A 27,647-nucleotide genomic window follows, 5' to 3' on the forward strand; every position below is an offset into this window, starting at 1 on the left:
AGTTCAATCAATAAATACATGAGATGTTTTATTTATTTTTTGAGCAATAGTGTTCCAAATTAGTTAGTCGGTAATAGCAATATTTGTTGCAAAAGCCCATTTTGACCTTAACCCGAATATTGACCGCATGTAAACAGAGACTGCGACTCGTGACTTCCACTCATGTCCTTGTATCTCTTTCAAACTGGACTCAGAGAGGTTCTCGCTAAGAGCCGTTGCCCTTTCTGTAAACACATGCAGATAGTGTGTATATGGGGTTATCCAAAAGCTGTCCCGCTTGGATCTTCAACGCCTCATTACCCCTCCATTGCCCCAAAGTGGGGGCGGGCTCCCCTTTGCAGAGCCTCGTCTCGTCAAGGTGACCCGACATGCCCCAGGGTGGCGGAGAGGCAGGATAGCAAAGCATTGTTCACTTTTATTGTACCTTGGCCACTACATGCTATAAGTACCGCACGAGGCTCATGGTCTCATTTTTTGTCAGCACACAGCTGCCCCAACATCAGGCTGGGTGAAGGTGACCTCCCTCCCATTCTAAAAAAAAGTCCAAACAGCACCAAGAAGACTTGTGATGCTAACAGGGAATATTTCTGAACAGACTGTTGTTGTTGTGGCATATAGCAATTAAAGGCATGATTAAAGTGGTGCTTTAACATCTACAGTACGTAGACATATGCAGACGCAAATGTAACAGTTGTTGCTGAGTAATTGTAGCAGACTGCATGCTGTTTGAGCCTCTGTGCTCTCGCAACAACAGACTGACCAGAAACAGACCATTAACTGCGCAGCTCATCCTTTCTACCCATGCGGATATCCATCTCCATTTCTTGCTCATTCTCACTCGGTCCATCCGTCCATCCATCTCTCAATTCCTCTCATTTGTCTCCCCTCCGTGTGGCTTCCCGTCACCCCCCTCCAGACCCCCCTCCTTACTCTCACACAGGACAGATTGGGGAGTCGTGATGGTGGTGCGGAAGATGAGCGAGGAGCTATTTATCCCAGACAGATCAGGAGGTGTGTGACGGAGGTGTGGACGGTTGCTGCAGGTCAGTGACGTTGGCAGGCGCCAGGCAGGCCGGCCCACATGGCTCGGGGACTGTGGGACTACAGACAGATGGCACCTGGTGGGTGACAAACAATTAACAAACCAACAAGAATAGCTGGATCGGCAGCATACCCACGAGCGCGTCACATAGCGAGAGAACGGGTGCATCTGTGTTCTGAACACTTTTTTCACTCTTGACTTTTTCCCTCTTCCCGACTCTTGTTTTGGTACGTTTGCAACTTTTTCTCAACACAATCACACACATACAGACACACACTCACACAAAAGCCCTCTTGTTGTCATGTTGCTATAGAACCGTCTAAATAAAGCCGCACGGAGCATATGCAGCAAGCATATGTTTCTGTTTATTTCGGTGCACTTTGGAGAGCCCATCATTTCAACGTTACATTTCGTATCTGCTTAGATGTGGAAAGTTCTGAACTAACTAAGCCGAAAAATCTTTACATCCATCCATATGTATGCGCGCAGGATTTTGCTTCAGTGCCATCCAATATTCATGCTGATATGGATTAATTAGGCCTCCAGTGTCATTCACATGCAAGAGAAGCTTTTAAGGGTATTTTCACACAAAAATGAGTCAAAATGTTTTGCAGTCTGGAAAGTTTCCTTTATAGATGACAACAGTCATAAATAACTCAAATTGCTGCAATGTTTATGTCAGCCCAATAATAATGTATTTTTTAAAGTTAGAAAAAAAGGTGAATCCTTGTTTCTCTTTGAAAAATCGCAAAAACTCCCAAAAAATCCCTAAAAAAATTTAACATATATGTTCAAAAATCGTTTGTCTCTGTTTTCATCTTGTGTCAACAAACTCAATGTAACATCTCTTTCAAAAGTTGAAAACAGCTGTCGAGAGGAACCATATTTCTAATGGCAAACTGTGCGAGTGAACGTCCATCAGAGTGTGTGTCATATAGGAATTATGAGTTTGGACTCGCACTGGTCTGAGAGTGTGTGAACACATCTGGAGTCTAGACTTAGTGGCTCTGTGGGCAGGGTCCTATCTACGAACAGCATCGTGTCCGGAGACCGGCCATGTTGACATAGGTGGCACATGCATCTGTTTCAACAGTCAGCACACGCACACACATGCTGTTGGACACATTAATCGTCCACAGAGAGCGGGAAGTGGTGTCGAGAATGGCTGAGGAGGGAGGGCGGCACAACTAACCAAAAGCAAATGATGCTTTGCCATAAATCCTCCATTTTAGTTGTTGCATCAGGATATTAACAACACGTGTATGTTATTGTCTTTATTCTCAAGTGGTTAACATTTGCAGCCTTGTGTGTGTGCGCGTTTGTGCGCTTGTCAGACAAGATGTAATGAATTTTCTCTAGAGGAGTTATGGTTAATCATGAAAGTGACCCAACCGTAGTCGTAAGGGGACATGTGAGGATACGGAGGACTGCATTACTGGAAATGCATGACGAAGGAGCTTTTAGTGACCTCGGGTAGATGGATTTTATATCACAGCGCTGACACTCTAACTCTATGGAATGTCAACATGAACACATTATAGTGGACATACATGTATATACATCAAACTATTCCCGTGAGAAATTAGTCTTAAATGGCTTGTAAAATAGTCCACTGTAACGCAAAATAAGAAGCACAGTTGCTGAGTGAGCTCTGTGATCATTTGCAAACTAATGCAGCAACATGCTAAAATAATTTGCTTAGGTTTAGGATGATAGAATTAGTCATATTGTGTTTTATTTATTATGTGTTTTTTGCCTAACCTTGCACATAAAGATGGATTCCTCGTCGTGTTTCCACCATGTATGATTAATTTAGTCATGGTTTTTTCATCCATGGAACAGATCGTCTTTCTGCTTGTAACAGTTTTGCTTATTTAGAACTGTATTGGAGATTTTTGATATTAAAAGTGCTTGGAAAAAAAAAGGAGCTCAAGGTAGACAAGACATCCACCAGATTTATTTTCCAGCAAAGGGTGCACAAAAACATAAGCTAACGAACAAAAAAAATCACTTGTGAAAAATAGAATATATATATATATATATATCGGATATATAATATCTTTGTTATCAAACGGATATCTTTGTGTCTGTGAAGTTAAGTTTAGAAATGGCTTAAAACAATAAATCACAATTGGACATTGACATGCAAAGAAAACCAGTGCAAAAATAACACTGAGACTGTGAGAATGATGTTCAAGTGGATGTAGTCTTCTTGTATTCTTCAGCAATTTAGTCAGCATGACTTCTAATACTAATTTACTTTCACCGAGTGTAGAAAAAAAATCCATCAATCAATGTTTATACATGTAGACTGTTAAGTGTGGGTAGTCCAAACGTGCAGTCAAAGTGTTTTCAAAAACAAGAGGCCTCTCTCTCTCTCTTTCTATCTGCAGATGCAGCCAGCAAATAGAAAGCCACTAATAGAAGCTGCAATATAAATTTTCCTGTCACCTCCTCCACCTCCGAGGAGCTCCTTGGTCGATAAGGCAGAGATTGGGTCTGAAATTGATTTTCCACAATAATTGCTATTCTCTTCGTCAAGGGAGACTGGAGTGTCTCCGAGGCTTTTTCTTATTACAGCTGCAGGTTCTCCAAATGACCTGCCTGCAGGAAAATACATGAGAGGCTGCAGCCTCTTGGCCTTAGCAATCATCAAGGCTGTGAAGCATCGCGTAGATAAGATTCATGATGTTTTGTGCCACGGGCTCCACGCCACTTCGTAGATTGATAACGTTTGACCTTTACAACGGCAAACCTGAAGAAATAAATGACACATTAACTTTATATTGTCCCGTAAATACCATTTGAACACCTTTACTTTCCGGGGTGGAGGTTAGAATGTTGCATCATACAATCTGCATCATAAAACCTTCATGCATACGTTCTTTCAAGTCACAGTGACAGTTATTGACCTAGACTCCCTCCGGTTGCTGACAAGCGTCACATTTTTATGCTAGGTGTGTCATCACCTCTTTGATCTCTTACACAATGGCAAGTATCAGCAAACAAGCCATTTGTAATGCAAGCAGTTTGCAGAGTTTACTCGTTGAAACTGAAGAGTTTAGTGTCACCTTTGCTGTGCACTTCATGGCATTGCACAAAGCAGAGAGAGCAATTTTGTAAATGATGCTCTCTTTTTGTTGCCCCTTGCCTTAACATGGCTCCCGTTCGATACAAGCAGTAAGAGTGAAAAGGTTTGAAGGTGAGAGACCTCTTTTGAATGATCTCCTTCATCTCTCCCCTGAGAACGTGTCAGCCTGCATTCCCAATAACAGGGAGAGCCTGGTTGCCCTTGCAGCCCACACACAGGAGGAGGATTTATGCCACAGTAACCAAATCTTTCTGACTGAACTCTTGAGTGCCCATGATAGCTGGTGAGGATTTGAGTGTAGTGTAATACTGTTGTTTTTGCAGGGCGATACAAAGTTATGTTTCTGGTGAAGGCTCTTGTGATTCGTGATGATACGCTAAAGGCTCTGTACATGCATGTGAGTTACTGTGCAGAAAAAAATGTTTGATATCTGATGGCAACTGAGTTGAAGGAGTTCTGACCACTGGTGGAGCTAGGATTTTTGTCTTTGGGGTTCCACAGGGTGGCCAAAGATTTCTCTTCTTTAAAATTCTTTAAGAAATGCTGACAAACGTTTGTTATATAGAGCCTATGGAGTACAGGGCTATGTGGAAAAAAAGATTTTTGAAAATCTGGCCTGGTATTCGAGCGGTTCAAGCATATTACAGGGGGGGAGTGCCCTATGCCCCCCTTGCTCTGCCAGTGGTTCTGACCAAGACAAACAATGCAAAGTTGGAATTTTGTTTCTGTAGATGAATCAAAATGAAGGTGCTATTAGAATGAACGCAGAGGATCAACATTGTGCAGTGTCGACGTAAATATTGAATGAAACTGAGTGTGACATCTTCTTGAATTCACAGGTTGAATATTTCATCGTCTGCAGGCACACCTGAGAGCCAAACATATGACTCAATCAAAAGTTAATGTGCACGCAATATGCTGAAATTGTGAAGTCACAGGAGGATGAATTAATGCACCACGGATGACAGGGTTGCTTAATAAACACTGAACTCCAGTCACTTTTTATTTGAAAAAAGTCTCTTGTATAAATGCTAAATTAGCAGAGTGAGCCAACATTCAAAGTCATGTCACATAACGGTGATGATGCAAAAATATCTTCTGACGTATCCAAATGTAGCAGCGCAGATGTTTTCTCTTCCAGCGTGTCTTTCGTGCACAAACTCACTCAAATGAGACCCCACACATAACTCTGCAGCATCTTGCAAACATTTGAGGAACCCACCAGGAGTCAGCCTTATGGTGATGTGCATGTGTTTGAGCACGTGCAATTAGGACGGCCCGTATGTGCGAATTCGGCAGCGACGCAGCGACCCCCTGCCCTGTTCAAACGCCACGCAGGCGGCCGCCAGTCGCCAGGCTCGGCGTGCCAGTTGTACACGCTGTGCCTGACGCCCTGCGGAGGGGGAAGGAAGAAGCGCAGCGGGGCCAGGCTGCCTCCAACACCTCTCCCACCGAGCCAAAGGCCCCTCTGGTGGGCTTCGGAACCCCACAACAGCCGCAGCGAGAAATAGTAATGAGGACCAAGACTGTGAAGCACAGGATGACACACTAGGGACGCCGTCACAGGTTCTAAAGCACGCACACACACACAATGCAAATATATAAACATATGTGCGCAAGCAGCTTGCTCATAATCAGGCTGGCATGGATGCAGACAATCAAACACATCCAAACTCACCAGGTTGTTAGGAAGAAGACTTTGTGAGTGTTGACAACTTCTGCCTGACTACTGTAAATTGTTATTTTTAAGCTATATTTTTTTGATCCAAGAAATTGCACACCTGTTAATGAAATGATAGCTTTCTCAGAGATAAGACCGAGGCTATAATTGAAGCGTTGTTTTATATTTGCTCCAAGGCTCCCCCTAAACTTGTAAATGGTAATTGACTTTTAAGATGATGCCGTTAACACCGCTCACTAAGGGGAGCAAGAACTTTCATTCGTCCACACTGGTCCATCAACGTTATGGACCACTAAAATAGGTCATCCAAGGTTGGAATTGCAACAACGGAGAAGAACATCATGATTAATGACTGAAGTGTTTCAAATTCTTGTTTTCATTAGCATCGAATGTGCAGAATTTGCAAATGTAAAACCAGGCCAACGTGCGATCGTAGAAGTGGTTGTAAACATCGGGCTTGCCAAGATAAGACATTGAAAGCATGTGTTTTGTGCGATGTTCAAGATGAGAGGGGTTGAAAATGAGATGAAATGGCGTGTGGCAGCTCACTGTGGGGAGGTAATTAGGGACAAACATTGAGACGCAGAGCCTGATCTCTCCTGCTGGAGGTTAAGTGAAATCGGAGCTGCGAGTCCCAGCGTCCCGGTGGCGCAGTGATTAGAATTTCCTAATGTGGGGCTAATGGAATGTCAGCCGGGAGCAGAACCCCTACATAGAAGCGCTCATAACAACAAGTGGTCAAAGCTCAAGACTGATTAAAGAGACGCAGAAGAGACACGTCGCAAGTGATGAAACAGAAAGTGGCTACGTTTCCATAGATAGAATTTCTTCAATCCAGTCAGAGTTTGGATAAGATTTTTGATCAGATGCATTGTTTTTACGGATACTAAAAATGTCGATTCGATTAGTACAGTAATTTCCGGATTATAAACTGCTACTTTTTTCTCGATCGGAATGTGTTTGATCCGATTAGAATATTCAGAATGGGGAAGCGTTCCAAACTGTTTTGCTAGTATTGCCCTTTCATTGCCACGTTTGACAAAAAACAAAAGCGGACCCTAATGATGAAACAACAGGGAAAACAAAAGCGGGGCCCACAGCTGCAAATGTCGATTCTCAAAGCGGTTTGTTGTGCTGGGATGTTTGTAAGGCAGAGCCGCTGTGTGTATTTGAACACACGTGGGCACGCGTGAACATGTGTGTATTGTGTACCTGTCCGTGTGAATGCGTGTCAATGCGGTGGCCTTTTGGCAGCGGGGAAGCCAGCTGGGAGGGTGAAGGAGCGCATTCATCGCGGCTCTCGGGAGCCGGGGGCCACGCAGGTACCCGGCGAGGGGATGAAAGGCTGCTCCGCAGATGTCACCCGCTGGGGTTCAGTGGCCGAGCCAGCAAATGTCATGTTTGGCTGCAGTCCCACCAGTTGTTGGCAGGGGCGTCTTCTGGAGGATGCTCGAGTGGGATGCGAGCACTAGGAGCGCCCTAATGGGAGCAACATTAAAGAGAGTTGCTGGCTTCTGTCTGTCATAGAACATTAACCTTGTTTCCTGCTTCTCTCAGCCATACACTCACCCGCCTCGACGTGCGCATGTTTGCATTTTTCCCACACAGGAATGTGTTTTACCCAGTTTAAGGCTTGAGAACCAAGGGAAAAGGCAGCGTGTAAAAGCAGAGGTCATTTTTTTTTTTCCTGAAGTGGGTAAAATTATGTTTTTGAATTTCTGGTTTCAAGTTAAAGCCAATACATTTTATTTAGGGTTCAACTACAAGGAAATAATAAAAAAAATTAAATATTAAATCATAAAAGTTTAAATATTTCACATAGATATAAAACTACACAAAAATGGTGAGTATTATGGTTTGTGGAAGAAAAAATAATGCGAGTTTATTATTACTACAATTACATAAAATAGCCCTTAACTTTTACCAGAGGTGTCATTCAACTTCTAATTTCATACAAAACCATCCAACTAAACACACCCTGACATTGAACATAATCGACAAGCATCACAAGCAAATGGATTCAAATGCAAATCATAATCCAAAGCTTTGTGATCTCAGAGTCCTATCAAGTAGAAAGCCCCGGACTGGTTGCAGGCCAATTTCAGGGCATCAAGGCGATGAAACGCTCTTGAGTTTGATTGTGAGGTGTATAGGAACAATGGTTTCCCTACTGTCTGAGTTTTTGTGAGCAACTCCATTGCTGTCACCCACTTGCGTAATGGAATGCATGAGGCGATCTAGATTGATGTGTTTTGGTGGTTTGCGACAGTGCATTCCTAGTTTGAAAAATTGTTTCCCACTGGGGTGATACATTGTGCCCGCTACCGTCCAATGTTGATGCAGTTGGGATATTTTTCTCGCAGATTAAATAGTTTAAAAAAAAAAAAACCAGTTGACACTTTCATTTGACCCTTTTATTGATGCCTGCTTTATTTTGTTCTGAAAAATGCGGTTTTTGGTTTGTACACAATATACCACATGCAAGACTGAACTGATAATATAAACTTTACATCAAAAACATTTTCATCTTCCAGTAATGTGTAACATTGCAAAGCAGTAACTCAGCTGCATCTAAAATTACACACAAAAATACAAACAAAAGTCCGAGCTATGCTGTAATTGCGCTGGCTGTGACGCACTGTTCCATTTGTTGGTCTTTGTTTTAAAACATGCCAGGGCCTGGAAATGCCAAAAGAAAGAAAAAGGTCACTTTCTCACAGTAGGATTATTATTTAATGACACATAAATTCCTTCGTTATACAAAGCAACACATACACACGGGGAAATATTGTGGTTGTATTTTGCAACATCTGCCATTAATTACGCACCCACGCAAATGCGAGAAAATGACAAATGACATTAGATGCCATGAAACCACATACAGTATTTCTGTTAATGTTGGCTGAAGAGTTTATGGTCGACATTTGTTACCTTTTATTAAAAATAAAAATTAATTTGTGATAAGATGTGCCCAACTCATTTTCATTGATTTACAAAACAATGTTATAAAAAATGCCTGTTCACTTTCTCATCATTAGATTGAAAGTCAGAATACTTAAAGAAAAACAACACACAAGCACAAAATACAAACTAAACACAGAAAGACTGAAATTCGTTCACTGTCTGATCCTGCCCTTAAAACTGCACTAAATGCATACACATTATACCGTGTAGTAATCACGTGCGCACACGCAAACCCGCACACACATACGTGCAAAGTGGACAAATCACACCCCGGGGATTTGGATGCCTGCAATTAAGATTATGATCAATGACAAGTCAATCATGAGGGCCCGCTCTCCTCTCCCTTCCCCAACTCAGCAATTATTCTCCAGCTGGTGAGGTCGGCCCCTGAATCATTGCAGGAGACATTACACTCCTTTATTTCTCCCATCACTTCTTCCAAACACCTCAATCTGTACCTTCCTGCCCCGACTCCCCTTTTGCATCCATTTTCTTGGTCCCGTTCGCTGTTCCTCTCCCCCGTCTGTCACTTGCGACAGCTTGGGGCTCTTCACCATTAGCTCTTAGACCTCCAGCCTACAGCGTCCATGTTAGGTCATAGAACACTCAACACCATCCATACAGATGAGTCCCCCTTGGCTTGGCAATGAATGATGTATCGTAAAAACGATGCAGACAGCTTAAGCCACCAGTAGTTTTGGTGTTTTATTGGTCTTTTTTTTTCACGGTAAACAGTTGGCGTACTACTATGGCAGATGGATGGAATGGAACAGTCCAACCCCAAAGAATCATAATGGCACTGTCCATCTGTTTGTCATCCTCCATAAACCAGGAAGTAGCCTGCTAGCTAAGAAATAGATTGGCTACTTTTTTTTAATGCCCTTGCATGTGGGAAAGGGGAGCCCCACTTATGCACTTTACAATTGTTCATTGAAGACATGGGAACAGTAAAATGCTAAAGAAAATGGGCCTTATTCTCTAGCTAATATATACGAATGTTTTAACTTAAAGTACAACTAAAGCATATACCGTATTTTCCAGACTATAAGGCGCACCGGACTATAAGGCGCACCTTCAATGAACGGCCCATTTTAAAACTTTGTCCTTATATAAGGCGCACCGAACTATAAGGCGCACCATTAATGCATCGTCAGATTTTTAATCCAAGTCAAATCATTCTCCATTTTATCTTTTTTAGTTCAACTTCAGACACCACAAATTACTTTATAATCACAAAATAATGATCCATAGTCTTTTTGATTCATAATTCATAGTCATCAGCGGGCCACTTATGATTGATTTTATGATACAATGCTTCGGGCCCGTTTAAATTTAGGAATTTGGTCCAAATATAAGGTGCACTGTCGGCTTTTGAGAAAATGTTAGGGTTTTAGGTGCGCCTTGTAGTCCGGAAAATACGGTACATAAAATCACTATTGTACTTTATGGCTGTCGACTTTTAAATCAATAGTCCTCAAAATGGGCCATCATATTTCAATGTTGCCCAAAAAGCAGCTTGTGTTTTTGAGTCATCTGTGCACTCAACACACACAACAGCAGGAGGGAAGCTGCACCTGTCCTCGTGCCTGTTTTGTTCTCCTTCGCATTGGCAGCCCCGGACATGCTGGATTTCACAGTTTCTCAGGTACATTTTCTACCGCGCCACCAACTGCACTGAATAATAGCGCGTGGCTGTGTAGGTTGGGAGAGGCGTGCGCTCGCCGTGCCCATTATTCATCACAGAAAAGGCTGGCGCGTTGGCCGGCAGAAGCGCCGCCGCCGCTGCTGCTGTGCTATCTGAGAGCAGATAAAGGAGGCAGGTGTGAGAAGGAAATTAATGTGGATCCATCAGTTGTGAATTGAAGCTCTGCTAAAGACTCCAACCAACAGGACCCAATTTAGCCACACCAGCAGCATCTCCGGTGTGCAATTCTCTGTAGCTATATAATGTAATATTTAGTGTGCAATGTGTGCAGGTGCTATCCAGCTCACAAACAGCAACCACGTGGCATGCAGGCGTGTCCATTAAGGCTCCCAGAGTGGGGCAGGACTAATTCTGCCTGGGAGCACGGGCAAAGGGGGCTCTCCGTGGACAGCGGGCTGGGGGGAGAACTGCAGTTTAACCTAATTTGGTTCTAATTACAAAGACAGGAAGTCCACCTGCCACATATACTGCCAGGCTCCCCATCTCCTCCGAGGGTGGGCACGGGGGACGGGGGAGGAGGGGTAGTAGAGTGCGAAACAGCTTGCATGATTTTTGTTGCGGTGGCCTTCAGAGTGGTTTTTAGACACGTTCTTGTCAGCACACATTGAGCTCTCTCGCAGAACTGCTCTCGTAGACAAATATTTGAAAAGCGACGTAGCCTCCAGCGAGATATTTCAACTGTACACATTGAAAATGGTTATCTGATGAGAACAAAAACAGCATTATCTCTATCGTGACATCACTGAAATGCCAAACATTGCCACTAGCCTTGAGAGATACACTTGCTGGCAACAATGTTAAATTTGATTGCCCAATCTAATGGATCTAACTTTTGAAGCCAAAAACTCCAATTTATTGACCCCAACCATGCAATGTAAGTTTATAATAAAGAATTTTGTATTAGTTGTTCAAGCAATCATGTTCCTGCAATATTCTGTGACACTATAAGCAGGAAATATTAGCAACATGCTGCAATTTAAAAATAGATAAAACTTTCCCTAATAAAGCAGACAAGTATAGATAAATTCAATATAGTTAAATTAAATATAATTCACATATCTAAAGGTCAAACTTGTGTGTAACTTTCATCTGTCAGGCCTATCAACTGACCAGACCCCCCTCCCACCCCCCTAAGTGGTGTTAACTGCATTCTCTGGCCGTGTTAAGCTCCCTAACAAGGAACCTGATTGTACTGTTAATGTGTTACTTCCTGTGGGAGTCAGCTCTGGAATGGAGTTGAGCGTCCAGTGCCTGGAATGACTCCTACAGGGGAATGAGCCCAGGCTTCCACTTTGTCAGGCCGGCGGATATTCACCCCTTATTCTGGTGAAGGTTCAAACTTTTGTCACTCAAGTAAATATGAACATCAAAGAATTGTCTTACATAAGGTCATAAATGGGAAATAATCTTGCATTTCTGAATTTGTCATGAGACATAAATATTATGAATGATATAAAATAAGATAAATAAATATAAAATATCAATTTCAAATTACCCAAGACACTCAAGATGGAGTTTTGTAGTATTCACCCTGGCTGGAGTTTTTCCAAAGATTATTTTTTCCCACAATTGGAATTACTTCCCAGGTGTCCTAATAATATATCTGTGACATACCTTCATAAAAATATGCGACCACCCACCAAGCAGTTATTTTTCACTTGTAAATGCGGACACAATGGTAGAATATAAGACACGCAAAGCGAAATGGTTTTTGTTCGACAGAGCTTGTGGGCAGCGGGTCAGCTTCTTAGCAGTGAATGTGATGCGTTGCCACGGCAACTTGCTTGTTACCCACCCTAGAGTCATGGGGTGCGAGGCACCATCAGCAGTGTGAGTGTTGTTCAAGAAGCAGTTCACCCTTAATCAGTCAGCGCTGATACAAGGGTGAAGAGGGATGATGGAGCCTGCGGCTATTTGGAAGTGCAGCATCACACACACACAAAAACAGAGCTGGGACAAAATAGTGTATCAAGTAAACACAGTGGAATGAATGTTTTGAGTCATGTGCGATTAGCTGGAAATGCAATCATAGTTTGTACCTCTAAAGTCAAAGTTCCGGTACATCTATTCCTGTTGTCTACGTATGTGTGCCCTATACCAGTCCAGAGTGTGCCCAAATTAGGCAGGCAAAGGCTTCAGCTCAATCATCAAAGTCGTCATAATGATTTATCTTTGGGATAATTGAAATTTGATGTGAAATTTTATGTATCATAGTGGTATCAGTATCGGAACTTGATGTCGGTATCAGTGAGTGTGACTAGCCCGACTTTTGTTAATTTCTTCGCTCACCGCACATAGTACGTACGTTTGACAACTTTACAATTGTTCATGTTATTAAATCCAGTATGCGTGTCTCAATTTGGCAGCACTCAGTATCAAGATGAAATAAATGAGCGGAAACTTCTGCCACGGGTAAATCTTGCTTGAAGTTGTGTTAGGAAACTTAATAAGTGACTGACCATCTGATTCACACCCTCTCGGTCCAAGACGTGTTTATTTCCAGCCTGTGATTGTATCAAATTTGTCCCGTTTTAAACGTCATGCTTGGCGGATAGGCAGCACACACTGGTGGCTGAAAGCAGCCAAAATCACTTTATTTATGTTTGGATGGCAGCGGGCGCTCCGTGCTGCTTGGCACCCGCATCGAGCTGTGGTCTTTGGCACCTCTTTGCATCCCCCCCGTCCTTCAAACATGCAGGCTATACGGCTCCACTGGGCCACGCTGCAACTTGTGGATGTATGCATATGCACGCGTCTGGAACGCTGCATGTATGCTGTCTTCTTGTATTTGTTTTTCGGTGCCATGCTGAGATATTTTGTACCCTGAATATTAAATCAAAGACAACAGAGTGGCACTTCTTTCAAATAGTCCAAGCCTTGAGATGTTTTACAGCAATGATAATCAAGATGAAAATGATCAGGATTGTTATCCAGTTTCTGCAGACCTTGCTAGTTATCTGACTAGTTGCTAGTTATCATTTGAATCAGATGTGTTGCAACAGGGAGACAGGTTACTTGTACATATTTGCATATACCATCCTCATTTCCATTACCTGTAGTAACAAAAGAAATCCTCTTACAATATCATGAAAAATCCATTGATAAGCCGCATCGCACTATAAACCGCAGCTTTTGCAAAAATTAGCATCTTATAGTCTGGATATTCTGTTACTTAAGACATCACGAGTGACTTGACTAGCATAGCATTGAAAGCCAAATTGCACTTTCTAATCTTCCCTTTGCTGTTTTTGTGTATCTCTGTAAGAGATTTCTTTTCACCTCGGGGAACCTGCCGGCCCTTGCTTGGTATATAAGTATATAATTTATATCCTATATTGACTGTATAAACCAAAGCAAGGTCAGCCGCCTTAAAAGGAAGCACAGCCCTTTTCCTTGCTTCGCAGTTCTGAGGATCTGCTGAAGCTCAAACTGGGGATCCGTAGCCTGGGTTTGCTCAGGCTGCAGCAGTCCACACAGATGAAGGCCCGGGAAGAGGTTGAATCTGGTCATCCTTGGACAGATAACGGAAGATACGGGCGACTAATTTGGACATGTGCTCTGCCGCCGGATGACGAGAGTCTGATAAAGAAAACATGAGAGAGCGACAACTGTGTTACTGGAGGAGGATGTGAACTCCCTACAGGATCTCAAATGTCAGGACCATTGTCCTGTTAGGCATCTGATCACTCTGCTTTCTCTTTTGTGTCACTAGAAACAACAATAACCTCAGAAATCTTTGGAGTGGATGTGCTGAGATGCTAAAACTATGCTGCTAAATAAAAAATAAAAACTGTTTCAAAACAAATAACTTCGTTTCCAGAGTGTATTCAATAGAAACAAAATGTTACTCATCCAAACATTTGAATATATTTTATAGATCTGATTGAAATACTGTGATATTGTGAATAAGAATATTTGTGTTCAAGATTTTCGTACAGTCAGAATCTGATACCATGTGGTCATCATCAGCCATCTGATGGACAGATGCAACGAACAAAGTGTTTTGCAAACGCAGACAACCAAAGCAGTTCTTGGCCAACACACATTTGAGAAACCCTGCTTGGGGTCATATGGTCCTGACAGTCCTGGTCTGCTTGGCCTAATACAGAACCTATTGTTGAGCCAGTGAGGGAAAGGTGTGTGCTCTTGGTACTCGTACGTGTGTGTGTGTGTATAGATCGGCTCCCGGAAGGACAGCCATGGCTCAGAATTGCAAGGAAGCTGCTGGGAAATGTCTGTGTCACCGGTGTCACCCAGTGAAAGCAGATACAGAAAGCAGCAGTCACAGACACATTCTTGGCCTGTGCCGGTTTCCAAACACACACACACATACATACAGTACATACACACACATGCACAGCACTGCTTAGTATGAGTACAATGCATTTTTCACAGGTCGAAAAGTCTATTACAGTTTACTTATGTCAAATGTAAAGTGGGCTGCTGACTGGCCCTTCTTTTGTTTCCATTGATGTCATCATTTCTAGTAAGATGGCAACTCAGGGTATAAATGCTGGACTAGTTTGCTGTTGCAATTTATTTATTTATTTTGCTTTTATGCACATTGTCTATTCCCCTTTTTTAAGTATTTAAAATTGCTTTAAAAATAGTTTATGGTGTTTATATAAGCAGACTATCAATGTAAGAGTATTTTTGCTTTACTATGCATATGACAAATGATTGTTTTCAATCTTGAATCTATACAGTATTCTGCAAATTAAAAATGCAACATTATTATTATTCTTATTTTTTTTTTTTTGCAGTACATTTTGTCATCCTTTTCATTTGTCATTTACTTTCTCCATTTCCTCTTTGTACTACAGATGGGCACTCCGAATGTTGTGGAACCAAAAGAAGCTAACTAGCACCCCCTTTTGAAAGAGAAAAACAGCATTTCATCCTTGGACTCGTCTGCCCTGATCCATTCCTGGTATGTAGAACAGAATAAAGTGACGGGGCAGTGCAGTGGGGGTGAATTAGGGAATTAATTGGGATTAAAATGTTTATGGCTGGAGGTTGTTGTGGTTGACCTTTTCATGTGTAATTCACATGCCTGAGAAATGACTATTTAGTGAAAACAACAGCTTTGATTAATGTGGATTAACAAGGTTTTACAACTAATCATTCATAAATGTATAAACATGTTTGGCATAATTCCACTTAAATGTATTTATTTGTTAATTACTCTTGTTGGCTTTGTTTATTCTACCCTGTGTGAATGTCAAGTTAATCAACCATTACATTTCAAAGTATTTTTTTTTTTTCTTTCTTTCCCTGAAGCATATGAAGCTGTAAAAGTTACAGGTTCAATGAAAAGCACACCTGGCTAAATAGTCATTCTCAATCATATATGGCGGCTTCTATTTCCGAGAGCATCTCTTCAATTTGTTGTCGTAAACCTGACGCCATATTTTCTTGCAAGTCATTTATTTTTAAGTAATGGTTTCGTTTTACGTACAACTTGGGGAAACCAACCGAACACGGGTACTCTACTGAAATTCACTCGTGATTTTAGAATGCTCAATCGGTTCAAAGTCTTTTTCTCATTAAATCCGATGTCTTAAGTAGAACATTCACATAAAATTCCCTCCTCACAGTTTGAAGGCATTGGAGGTCAAAGAAGAGCTGGTGGTCCAGGCTGCAGAGGGGAGGGGGTGGGGCTGGGGAGGGCTCTCTGGAGTGCACAGTGTATCTGGTTGGTGGGTCGGTCAGGTGCAGCGCCACCAGTGATCATTAGGGTTACAGCTGCCCAGCCCAGATTGTGTGCTGCCTGCACCGGGCGAGATGTTTTGCCCAGGGAGAAGAGCGAGCATCTGTCTGTCCCTCCCCGTAGACAGTAACCTCCTACCAGCCTGTCCAAGTCAACCCAACTAGTAACAAGGTCACCCAACTCCTACTTTCTCTTGCTCGCTCATGCACAGCTGCTCTCTGCTGCCCTCTACGTCTCACCATTGTTATCTCTCTGTCTTAAGATGGGCATAATCAGACGTACTTCATTTGCAAAACTGTACAAACAACTTGGTTATCTGAGTCCGGTGCTAATTGCATAATTTGATCCCCGTTGATAAAGCACACTTTCATCATTAGGAAAATAATTGGCTTCAGCAACTAGAGGGCTTAATTTTTTAAGCACCATTGTTCGTTCTTATTGCATCACACAAGAGCAAAATCATAATTATACACAAAGCCCAAAGGGTTCGCTGACTAACTTCTGATTTCTTTTTCTCAAGTTGCATCTACTTTTTAAAGCCTTTCGGTGTATCTTCCATTGGTTGGTGTGATGATTGGATGCATGAAGTGATGGATGCTAATCTCAGTGATCTGGCTTTGGTTTTGTGAGAATAATCTTACCCGGTAACAGATGACACTTGGCCAGTGTGAATCGTCAATCAAATGTAGTGTTCCCTCGACAACAATAAACACTTAATGGGAATGTTAAACGTTGAACAAGGTTAAGCAACACAGTTTGGCCCTTGATTGGCTTAGAAATTAAATACGATTCCACAAGAACAAGCAACCGAGCTCACATACAAGTTTTCGAACACATTTAACAGAAAAAAAAGAGTTATCGATCAAGATGGACAGAATCGTTTAGAATCAATTGTTAACCCAAATGAATGAGGAACAGAAAGAAGAAAGCTGAAAACAGGTGTGACACCAACTTTGTGCCTCACAGGAGACAATAAAAGCCTTGGTCAAGGGCACAGCACCTGGACCATTGTTTTAGCCCACAAACTGGCTTTTAAGTGCAAATTTCCACTTGGTCCTAAAGGAGACCTGGCCTGCACACTTGCTTCACTCATCTCAACCAATATGTGATCCCTTCTCATTTGCATAATGGGTAGAATGCAAATGAGGGGGCCAGCTTTGTCGAACCAAGACAAAAAGAAGAAAGAATAAAAAGGAGTGGGGGGTGGGGGGCAGACTGCTGCCATCCTGCTGAATCGCATCTGTAACGACACAAAGCCGTAATATATCTTGGCCCTCATTTTAGCGGTGATCACAGCTTATATTGAGCACTTCAAGGGCCAATAATAGATCATTATACAATATAAAGACTAATTTAAGCAATCTACCTAGGAACATTTAGCTTTCTTAACTTATAAAAGGATTTAAACGTTTTCCTCAAACTGTTTGACTTACTGGAAGTGATTGACAGCGTTGGGTCTCAAAGATTTGCTTTGTGCTGACTCTTTTGCCATCATCATCATTTGCTCAATTGGGTCTCCCTGTCTGTTTAGCAAGATATGAAATGATGGTTGGATGAAGTTGAATGGCACAAGTTGGGGTTTTTTTTGTACAAAGTTATATATGATATCAGACATACTGTATCAAGAAAGCATTATAGTTGCAATAGTGTTGTCATTTAGACAACAATAAATAAATCATGGAATGTTTAGAAGCATATCTCGGGCAGAAAGAAAGACTAAATGAATCCCTCACTGATGTTGACTGATCTGTTTTCTAGTACTCTACTTAACGTCACAATACGATAAGTACTACAATGATATTTGCATTAATCCATCGCTTAGACTCCCCTTGTACCTTCCCTTTGCCACGTTGCCACTCCGGCTCATAGGTATTTACTTTAGATTAATCTTCATGAGCTTCTTAGCATCCGGAAACACGTTTGCGTACATTCTTACATGGACAAATACTCACAGAGACTAAACCCTGTTGCCTTGTTCTCGTGGAAGGTAGATTATCTGCGAATGTACGGGGAAATTTCTCCAGGGATGTTTTTTGGCGGCGAGTAATAAAACTCGGAGTGTGTTGCCTTTGCCAAGCTGAGACATCTGGTCACCTTATCACAGATAAGTGGGGGTTAGTCCTGGCATCTGTTAGAATTAATCCATTTTGCAAACACCGTTATCCTAATCTCCTAAATATGTCAGTCCACAACTGTAGTGTAAGGCACTAGGTATCGTTTTTCCATCTCGAGAAGGCTGATGTCCTTAAGCGTGTCTGCTTGTGACACTCGGTGTAGAAGTGCGAGACAAAAAGACGTCACGGGGTCCACCTGGCCAACAAATTCAAGTACCAAGTGTGCTCCGCAACTTGCTATCTAACATCTCTGCATAAATATTCATGCGGGCGGATTTGTCTTTTGTTGCATGCCTAGTCAGCAGTCACAGAACACATGGTGAGTGTTGGCAGTGACCAGCCTAGGTAGAGAGGCCGCGGATGGAGGCAGTGGCAGGAACCAGGACCTGTGAGGCTGACTGACATTTCCATCTGTGGCGAGGCCTGGTAATTATCGGGGAGAGGAGCGCCCGCAGCAGCGCGCCATCTGCTAGGGGAGATGGCTCAATGAGGTATGAGCACGAGCGGCGCTCCGTCGGGCCACTGCCTGTCTCTGACATGAGGGCTCGCATCTGCTACTGAGGAGCCGGGCCGCCCAACACAGCCTGCCTGGCTGGCCGGGAGAGGGGGCTGACAGGAGGGGGAAGAGCAGCCAACAGCCCCTCTGACACCCCCACTCTATACCTCCACCACCGCCCGACGTCGTTCGCAAACGTCGCTGCCCCTGCCGAAGACGCACTTGACAAACCTACTGATAACTTTTGGGTTGCTCTCAGGTTGTAACTCTTAATACGGAATTCAAACTTGTCACCGTCCCTAACCTTGCGTTTAAAGCCAGACTTTTTTTTTTTAATTAACTCAAGTATTTACCCAAATATTTATTCAAGTATTCTTGGAAAAGATACCTGGCGCACTTTCATTCTTACAAGTTTATTCTGGCATAATCGTGCAAAGTCACCAAGGTAAATGAGGAAAGCTAATGTTCCTCGTCCATGTTTTGTGATAGTTTTACTTGTTATGGTCTGAAAGCTGCTCAGGTGAATGCTTGACAAATTTGATTTTTAGGGAGCAAAGCTTGCAGGTTTAACTTAACACGTATAATTGTTTTGCGCTTGTCATGCCTCGGCAAAATGGTTGGCACAATCTCAGAATACTACATTTGCCCCAAAACATACACCTCACTTGCTTTCACCCTGACATAGCCAATTAGGTGTATGCCGTTCCTAATTATGTTCAATGAGTTTAGTCAGGCACCAGTGAACTCCAACCATGTTGTAGAAGCAGCTCGAGGATGGCTGACAACGGGTGCATCGGTTCAGTGTGAGGTCCCACTGCCCTGCGTGTCGTAGATAATTTGCTACTCCCGAACTGATCTGATTTAAATTGTTGGAACAACATTAAACTCCAGCTTACAACCCAATCAAGCAGGAGAATATGTGAAACTGTTTTGAATTTGAAATTGATTTGTTCAAATACTTTTGCTCAGCACAACCTTTAGTACTTTTGCATCTGTATTGAGCTACAAAATCAGACCCTTTTAAAATCGTACCAGTACCCCAGCCGCTCTCAAACATTTTCAACATCTGTCATCTTGAAAACAAGATCTTTCGCTAGCTTTTGTGATTGATGTTTTCATACGGTACATACTTCCAACATCTCGAGAGTCTCAAAAGTGTGAAACTAGCAAAGCGAGAGAAGTCAGAAAGCTTGCAAAGGAAGAGGAGGGCGGAGTACACTGAATGAAAAGCGCATCGCCTTGTCGCGGGATTTTATCAGACTATTTGGACAGATTGGTAGAATTCGAAATGCAGCAGGGGCTTGTGATGTGGCAATAAAGCATTTGCCTTTGATCCCGCCTCACAGTTTTTTTTTCCCCATTCCTACGCTGCACATGTGCATGTCAAAACGAATTAGATCAACCATGAAGAGGTGAGGCAGCTGTGGTGCCGTGCAGCAAAACTTTACATCACCTCAGTTTACCAACAGTCTGCTTGTTGTTGTCATTGTCAAACTCGACAACGCGCAACTCCGCCGGCGCCGTCACCTGCTCGCGACAACAAACTTCAAGGTGTGTGATCGAGATGAAATGACACACAAATAGACTATCCATCTTTACACGTGCTTACATTCCAAGCCGCAGCTGTCAATTACCTACACGAAAAAAAAAAAAACACTCTTTGATAAGAAAAATGTGAAGCAAGCCAACACCCACACTTGGAGTGGCTTTTTCAGATGTCGTCGCACTTAGGAAAAATTTGCGACGACACATCGACGCGCCTATTCCCCCATTCAGCAGCATTAACTCGGTGCCATGTGTCGAACAAACGGAGGCCATTTTGGAGCCCTTAATGACAAGGCTGCTCGGCTCCTCTCCTCTCCCTCTCGCTCTTTTCAAATTGCTCTCTAAATGAAGTACAGCTGTGTGGACCAGGTGCTGCCTGCCTACCCCCATCCCAACCCGCCGCCCCCCCCCCCCCCCTTTTTTAGAAAGAACAGGAAATTATGAAATCCCCCCAAATCCTTCACAAATGGGCAGGAGGGAAGGTTGGAGAATGTCAAGCTGCATGTCTCTTGTCAGTGGATGAGCTTTCATTTCGGTTCGTCGCCAACGTTTTCGCCAACCCGACCCGGGACGTATTCCACATTTGAGTGTCAGTGGCCTACACTTTACTTTGTGGATGTATTCAGCAGTGCCATCCTTTTTTGCTTACATATTTGACAGCAATGAGTGAAGTCTATGTGGAGCAACATTCAATGAGCGCTGACGTTGGGTAGCTTGCAATTACTGAAAATATTTGGCTCATATTTTGGTTTGTGTGGAAGCAGATTAATCAAGAGATTTGAAACCTTTCTAGGGCACTCATTAAAAAATATGTTGAAATTCCAAGGTTTAACCTTCAAAGGATCGGAATACCTATTGCCAAAGAATAATGAAAATATGAAACATTTTCAAGATGTGCAATACCTGTTTGTAACAGAGTCAATGTGTGTGTTATGCTTCAGACAGAGCGAGCGAGAGAAGTGCTTGCATTTTCAGGCAATTAATGCGAGCGCACTTCTGTGTGTTTGTGAAAAAACACGCTCTTTTGCATGTTTTAGTACAAGAGATGGATTAGTGAATCATAATCAAACATTCATTGAACAGCACTATTTGCCCCCAATCCCCCTCCCCACTCCAACATGCTGTCGCCAACTCAGGAGCCAAGCGATCCGGTTTGATGTGACCAAAAATGTGCCCCAAAGCTGCACAGCTACATTTGATAAGTCGAAAACTTTTTAAGTAAAAGCATTTATGCATTTCTGATTAGCTGTTAACGTCCGCAACATTGCTATCCCATTCAAATTTGCAGCAAAACATTTAACCGAAAGGTCAGTCTCTCATGAAACCTATAATGCGAAACTGTTCAGTCAGGTTTAGTCACGTCGCTCGGCCTTGAGTTAACCATGTTCTGCTTCCTTCGGCAGGTCCTGGATAGCATCCATCCTATAAGTAAAGCACTCCGTTTGTTCTTTGACAAGGGAACGCGCACAACTGCTGAACTAGGCCTCCTGCTCTGGAGACCGCCAATGTGCAGCTGTCAATGTCTCCATAAAGCCCCATATCCATAATAGACAAAGCACTCATCAAGCCTCAGCTTCATCTGGCCTCCCAGATGCCCCATCACCAGGGGCAAATCCCATCCAGGTCTCAGCGCCGCACCGTGCAGCCAGATGTGCGCTGGCAACATGGCCGTGGGGTCAACACATGGCCAAGGTAGAGCCGATAAATGAATTATACACTGATTATCATAAATGTGGCATCTAAGCATTGTGTGGCATCAAAATACCAGGATGTAGGTGTTGCATCACGCACGTACGGACGCACAAAAAGTATCAAGCTGCCGTGTTTTGGCAATGATTTACAAATTGCTGAAAGTTTCTGCAGGAGGAAAATGACACGTTTGAGCCAAAGCGCATTTTGGATTCTCGGAATGGTTGGCTGCCATATGCCCTGTATTTGTACATCATTCCGCAATGTTCTAGGTCGCTCTCCCAAACATATTCTGTTTCGTCCCATGCCAAAAAGACCTTTTTCCCCTCCGCCTCCATCCCGCCGTTCCTCGTTTCGCCGCGTTTGCGCCCGGCCTTGGCTCTCCGTACTCCCCCCCCCCCTTTAAGACACCATGCCAACTTCAGAGGACCCAGGTGTATGGGTGCCTTATCAATTCCACTAACAAGCGTGCTTACTGGGATCACAGGACACGTTGTGGCTTGCTTTTAAGTCCTCGTCTGTAGCCAAGAGTGACCTGAATTGGAGACACGGGGCTCCCCTTGCTGATAGCAGCCAACCTCTGATGGGCAGTCCCTCTTCCAGACTTGGCCAGCGCTCCACGTGGGAAGGAGGAGGGAAGCGCGAAAGAACTCTTTGAAATGCTGGAGTTCCATGAAGAATTCAGCAGCAGGATGGATTCAAAGGCTTCTGCTCGAGGAAAGGAAGGAAGTGGAGAAACAAAACTTGAGCGAGACTGCTTGTCGAGAAACAAAGAGCATGAGTATTTGATTTTCATTGTGACACTTCTTACCTAGCATGTAAAAAGGTGTCCAAAGGTTTGTTTACCTCTTCTCATTTTCAACAACCTGGCAAAAGCTTCACCAGGAAAATACAAAAGAAGGAACGTCCCTCTCATCCTGACATCATATGATGTCCAAGCTGCCCTCTCGATGCTTGGCTAAGAACTCAAACAAACCTTTGCTCATGACAATACTTTATGTTGTTAGAGCCTCATTTTTATGACATACTTGCTTGTTTTTAATCAGCGCATCAAAAATATTTATTCGTTTGTAGCCAATTCAATCACTAATAGAATCACTCTGTATCAATCTCACTGTATTCAGCATTCTGATGTTTTTTTTTTTGGAAAACTACAAGTCTGTAAATGACTTTACATGTTTAAAAAAAAAAAAGATACAAATTCATTTTATGTTCGTGCCTCCGCCTATATTTGCAGCAATGGTGGCAGCTGAAGACCATTATGTCCAGGTGGCCTTGAGAATGCCATGACTTTACAGAGTGCTGTACAGTTGCTCTCCCTCCACATATACACTCTCACACACATTCACAAACACGCACACGTGATGCGGAAAGCCTCACAGCTGCTCGGCCCTGCTGCATGTCAATTAGGATGGTAGAGGATGTAGAGGGACACATGGACGTTCACACAGCACATGTATAATTCATGATAGGTTGCTTGGACTATCGAGTTTGACTTGTAGACTATGTTCAGCATTGGAAATTTATTTAAAAAAATGCTTGGTTCGAAAAAAAAATGTGACAATTATTGGAATACTAATTGCTTATTTTATATTGTCACTAGAACTAAAATAGTCAAGTCAGCAAAATTAGCAGAAAAGGGCTTCGGCTCATATTAAAGCGTAAATTTGACTTTTTGCAAAATTTGAATATAGTCTTTCACTTTAATTTCTTGTTCTCAATTTTGGACCCATGCCTGAACATGGCTAAAACATACACACAAACATGTTTTTAACCTCAAGGGAAGTGAGAAGAAAGAGGTGGGGCCCATTATGTTGATTCCTCTTATAAAAATTAGATGTGGTGGGGTCAGGGGTCAACCAAGCTTAATTCAGTTTTCATGTTGTGTTACATACCAGCTGTGTGTGTGTATGTTTGCGTGTCAGCACACAAAGTAATTGGCTGAGTGACACTTTCCTTGGCAAATTTTGACACTAGAGGTGAACAAGGATGTGGTGCCAGGGGAGCTAACCTTGTAGAAAAATTATATTACGCGGCAGGGGGGAATGTTGAAGGGACCCGCCTCAATGCATTTGCATCATGTAATGAACATTACAGTATTTTTCATCTAATTGATATCAAGTATTTAAATGATCTCGGTTTTATTCACTGCCACCCAATGCCATGATCTAACTCCTTTTTTGGACACCAAAGTCATTCCTTCCTCTGAGTTCTCACCTTCACCCTTTTGTTTTCATCACCCTTTCCTTGCTTCCTTCTCCCTCTAGCTCCTGGCGTAGCTCGTGGAGAAGAGGAAGAGGCGGAGCAGCAGCCAACGCTGTGCTGTTCCTCAGAACTGTCCTCCTCTATGCACAACACAGATGGTTATTATGGAGCTGCACATAAATTGATTATGTTGGAAATTAACTGTTGCTGTCAAAGGCAGCCGCCAACCTGTCCCAGTGTGTCCCTGTGCCCGCTGATGCATAGGATCCAGCTGATGGACCAGATGTTTGCACACTGCGCCGCTCCTTTTAAGGTCGCCGCAAAAAGTGGAGCGAAGGCTTTCTAATCTTTGCGGCTTTGTACTTTCAGTCGGAGCCCTCTTGACATTTGGAGAGAGCGAGATGGGAATTTATCAATTGGTGAACTGGATATTTTGATGTTGGACTGATTCAGCATCATCTTATGATGTCCAGACAGAGACGGGTTACTTTCTGAAGTGATGCATTCTACTGTCTTGGAACACAGTGGCTGATGTCCAGCCCCCTCCCATGTGAGCCTTGTGATTGATCGGTGACCAGTCAACATTCAGGTATTATTCCAGTTCTCTGTCACCTGTCAAACCCATTGGAACAGGGGTGTCAAATTCTGGCCTACGGGCCAAATTCTGGCCTGTAATGTAATTTCATTTGGCCCACGAAGACAAATCTTGTGTCAATACTAAAATTGCATTGTCTTCACTTTTAAAAATTAGAGATGTTTCTAGCCATTTTTTATTGTCATTCATTTTTTTTTTTTAATTTGAACAGTTTTTACTTGTCTCTGATTTCAAAATGAGACCCCGTATTAAAGAGAAATGGATGAATGTTGCCAGAATCCCCCACCAGCAGAGTAACTTTTAATGTACCTGGTGAATGTAGCTCTACGTTTGTGCCAGAAGGCCATGTATTCTTTTATGCAAACTGGCATGCCAAGATCCTTCAAACATTGTCCCTAAGAAGGACTGTCCTCCAGTAGCTCATTACAGGTTGCTCGGGATAAGCAGTGATGGGTGATTCCTGGCTGCAACCTCAGGGGACAGCTTGTGCACACAAATGCCAAACTCAGCAGAAAGTCAAGTCCTGGGAGCGTCGCTACATGGTTTTCCAGGCCTGACCTTGATTCCAGGCCCGCTCCTGCGTGTTTCCGTATGCATGGCAGAGTTTCGAGGACTGCCAAAATGTGAGCCAAACAGCGGATAGGAGCCCCCTGTGATTTCCACACACGCACGGCAACATTCTGATGCACGGGCGTAAACATTCATCAACGAGGGCCAACTCACATCATGAAGGTTAACTTGCATCAGAGTGGAAGGATGAATATATTCTTTTATATCCGCTCAAATGAAACCAAATGTGGAAAATTATAAATCTTCAAGATTGTTTTGATGACATACAAAGATGTTCTAAGGTTGGAAGCTTCTAAAATCTCCACTGTGGTGTTAAATGTGCTAATGCGCTTCTGCTCTCTCTGAGAGCGTTTTGATTCTCACCACTCAGAAGATCAAAATGACTTTGACTCGCTTTTTAGCAAAAAAAAGCTGCTGGGTGCTTTTTATAGCAGCTTTTCGGTGGAAGAAAACCCCGCTGATCGGCGAACTAACCAAAATCACGACTTAGCCCAGAAAGGCGTCGTGAAATTAATATGACTGTCAGGTGTGAAAAACTGAGTGGATTTGCGGATTTATGTGGTTGCCGCATCGTCGCCCAAGCACCCCAGATGGAGGGAGCAGAAGTCATTTTGGAAAGGCATATGTGTGGGGTCTCTTAAAATTTTAAGATGTTAAAAATGTACTTTAGCTTCTTGGTGACCCTTCAAACCATGTATACACATTTTCCCATAATACAACTTTTTGGAGTTTTCCCAATTTTATATTCTGCACATTATTGGACATTAGCTTTTTTTCTTTTATGAGATTAAATTCACTTTTGCTCTTCTGTTTATTTTGTCTGTTCTAAAACAATAAACATCTGCAGAGGATGTGCTGTATGGCTTTAGTGGCAAACCCTTTTGCAAATGTTTCAATAGTAAATATCTTCTTTTCCTAAGTATGAATGTATCGTATCTTCTAACACCCAGATGGAATTTGGAGGAAAAAAGGTAGAGGGGGGAAAAAAAAAAATCCGGATTCCAAAGCAATGTGCTTTCATTGTACAAAACTTAGATTATGAGAGAATAGGCTGAGGGATTTCTGGCGATTTATACTCGTCTGAATATAAAAAAAGGAATACATCGTCTATTCTTCTCATGTCTATCAGGCTGGAACACCTTGAGTTGAGAGCTCAATTACAATGTTCCACATTTATGTATATGTGTGTGTGTATGTGTGTATTAACATCAATGAGCGCGCGGTTGTGCTGGGAGATATTTTCCAATCACCGCACTGGCGCTTCCTCATTGTTCGCCGGCCGCTGTTTGCCATTGCGCGATTAACAACGTTATCTGTAGCTAACCCAGTCAGCCGGCCAGCCGGCCCTTGGGCCATTGTGTTTCCGTTAGGGGTGGGTGCCCTCAGAACTGTGTCAAACACACACACACCATCAGCACCACCTTCCTGTTGGGACAGGCTTGGCTGGGCCCAGGTGGGATGTGCTGGCATTTGGGCACTTTACAGGGGGTAATGGGTGCATTGGAGGGCTTGAGACAGGGAACAAGTGGCTTTTACCCCCAAATCCATTTGAGAGGTGAGGACTGGTGAGTGAGTAAGGATGGGAGGCCCTCAGGGGGCCATCTTTGTTTGCCCCCGTGTATCAGGCTCCATCTGGTCACTCTGCAGAGAGGACAGCATCTGTGACAGGCTTACGCTTCAGAAGCAGTCCCTTCATCGTCTTGGCTGCTCTTAAATTTACTCAAGCGCAATGTTGAGGACTTTATCCGTATCACCTCCTCTTTGTGGTACGCTATTTTTTTTTAAATGAATCTTCACCATTCCATAACCATCATCACATTTCTTTCCCCTATGGCGGCTACAAAGGTATTAAAATTGAGTACGGCCGGCTGCTTTATTACTAAAATCCGTCTGTTAAGTTTCCATTTGAAATATCACAAAAGTGTTTTGTGATGTACACTGTACTCAAGACAGCATATTGCTCATGTTGTAATTGCATGCAAGATTGTAGTGATGTCGTCTCTGTTGTAAATATCATATTAGCATAATTACTGACAAGACTGAAAAGCTCCATCTCTCTCTCCCTCTCTCTCCCTCTCTCTCCCTCTTTTTTTTTTTTTTTCTTTCTTAAATCCCAACAGCCTCTTTTCCCCGCAGCCTCTTCCACCGTTGACCTGCGTGCCCTCTCCTTTGATGGACTCATGCATTCATTGCCCCCTTCTCCCCCGCCCTTCACCCCCCTATGCTGTATAATTGACTCA

The 27,647-nt window shown here is 43.0% G+C and overlaps 1 long non-coding RNA gene across 2 annotated transcripts; it reads left to right on the top strand.

Annotated features, from left to right (window-relative positions):
* The first annotated feature begins 919 nt into the window (after positions 1-919).
* On the top strand, positions 920-26,164 carry LOC147045294 (uncharacterized). 2 transcript variants are annotated; one of them, XR_015068333.1, is made up of 4 exons: positions 920-1,121; positions 15,307-15,413; positions 21,752-22,040; positions 24,305-26,164. It is a non-coding gene; the product is annotated as an uncharacterized LOC147045294 (long non-coding RNA). The 2 variants fall into 2 exon arrangements; XR_015068334.1 differs by having other exon boundaries at positions 920-1,043.
* The last annotated feature ends 1,483 nt before the right edge of the window (positions 26,165-27,647 follow it).

The sequence above is a fragment of the Syngnathus leptorhynchus genome, chromosome 15 (assembly GCF_054491065.1).
Source record: "Syngnathus leptorhynchus isolate UIUO chromosome 15, UIUO_Slep, whole genome shotgun sequence".
In the NCBI taxonomy this organism is placed as follows: Eukaryota; Metazoa; Chordata; class Actinopteri; order Syngnathiformes; family Syngnathidae; genus Syngnathus; species Syngnathus leptorhynchus.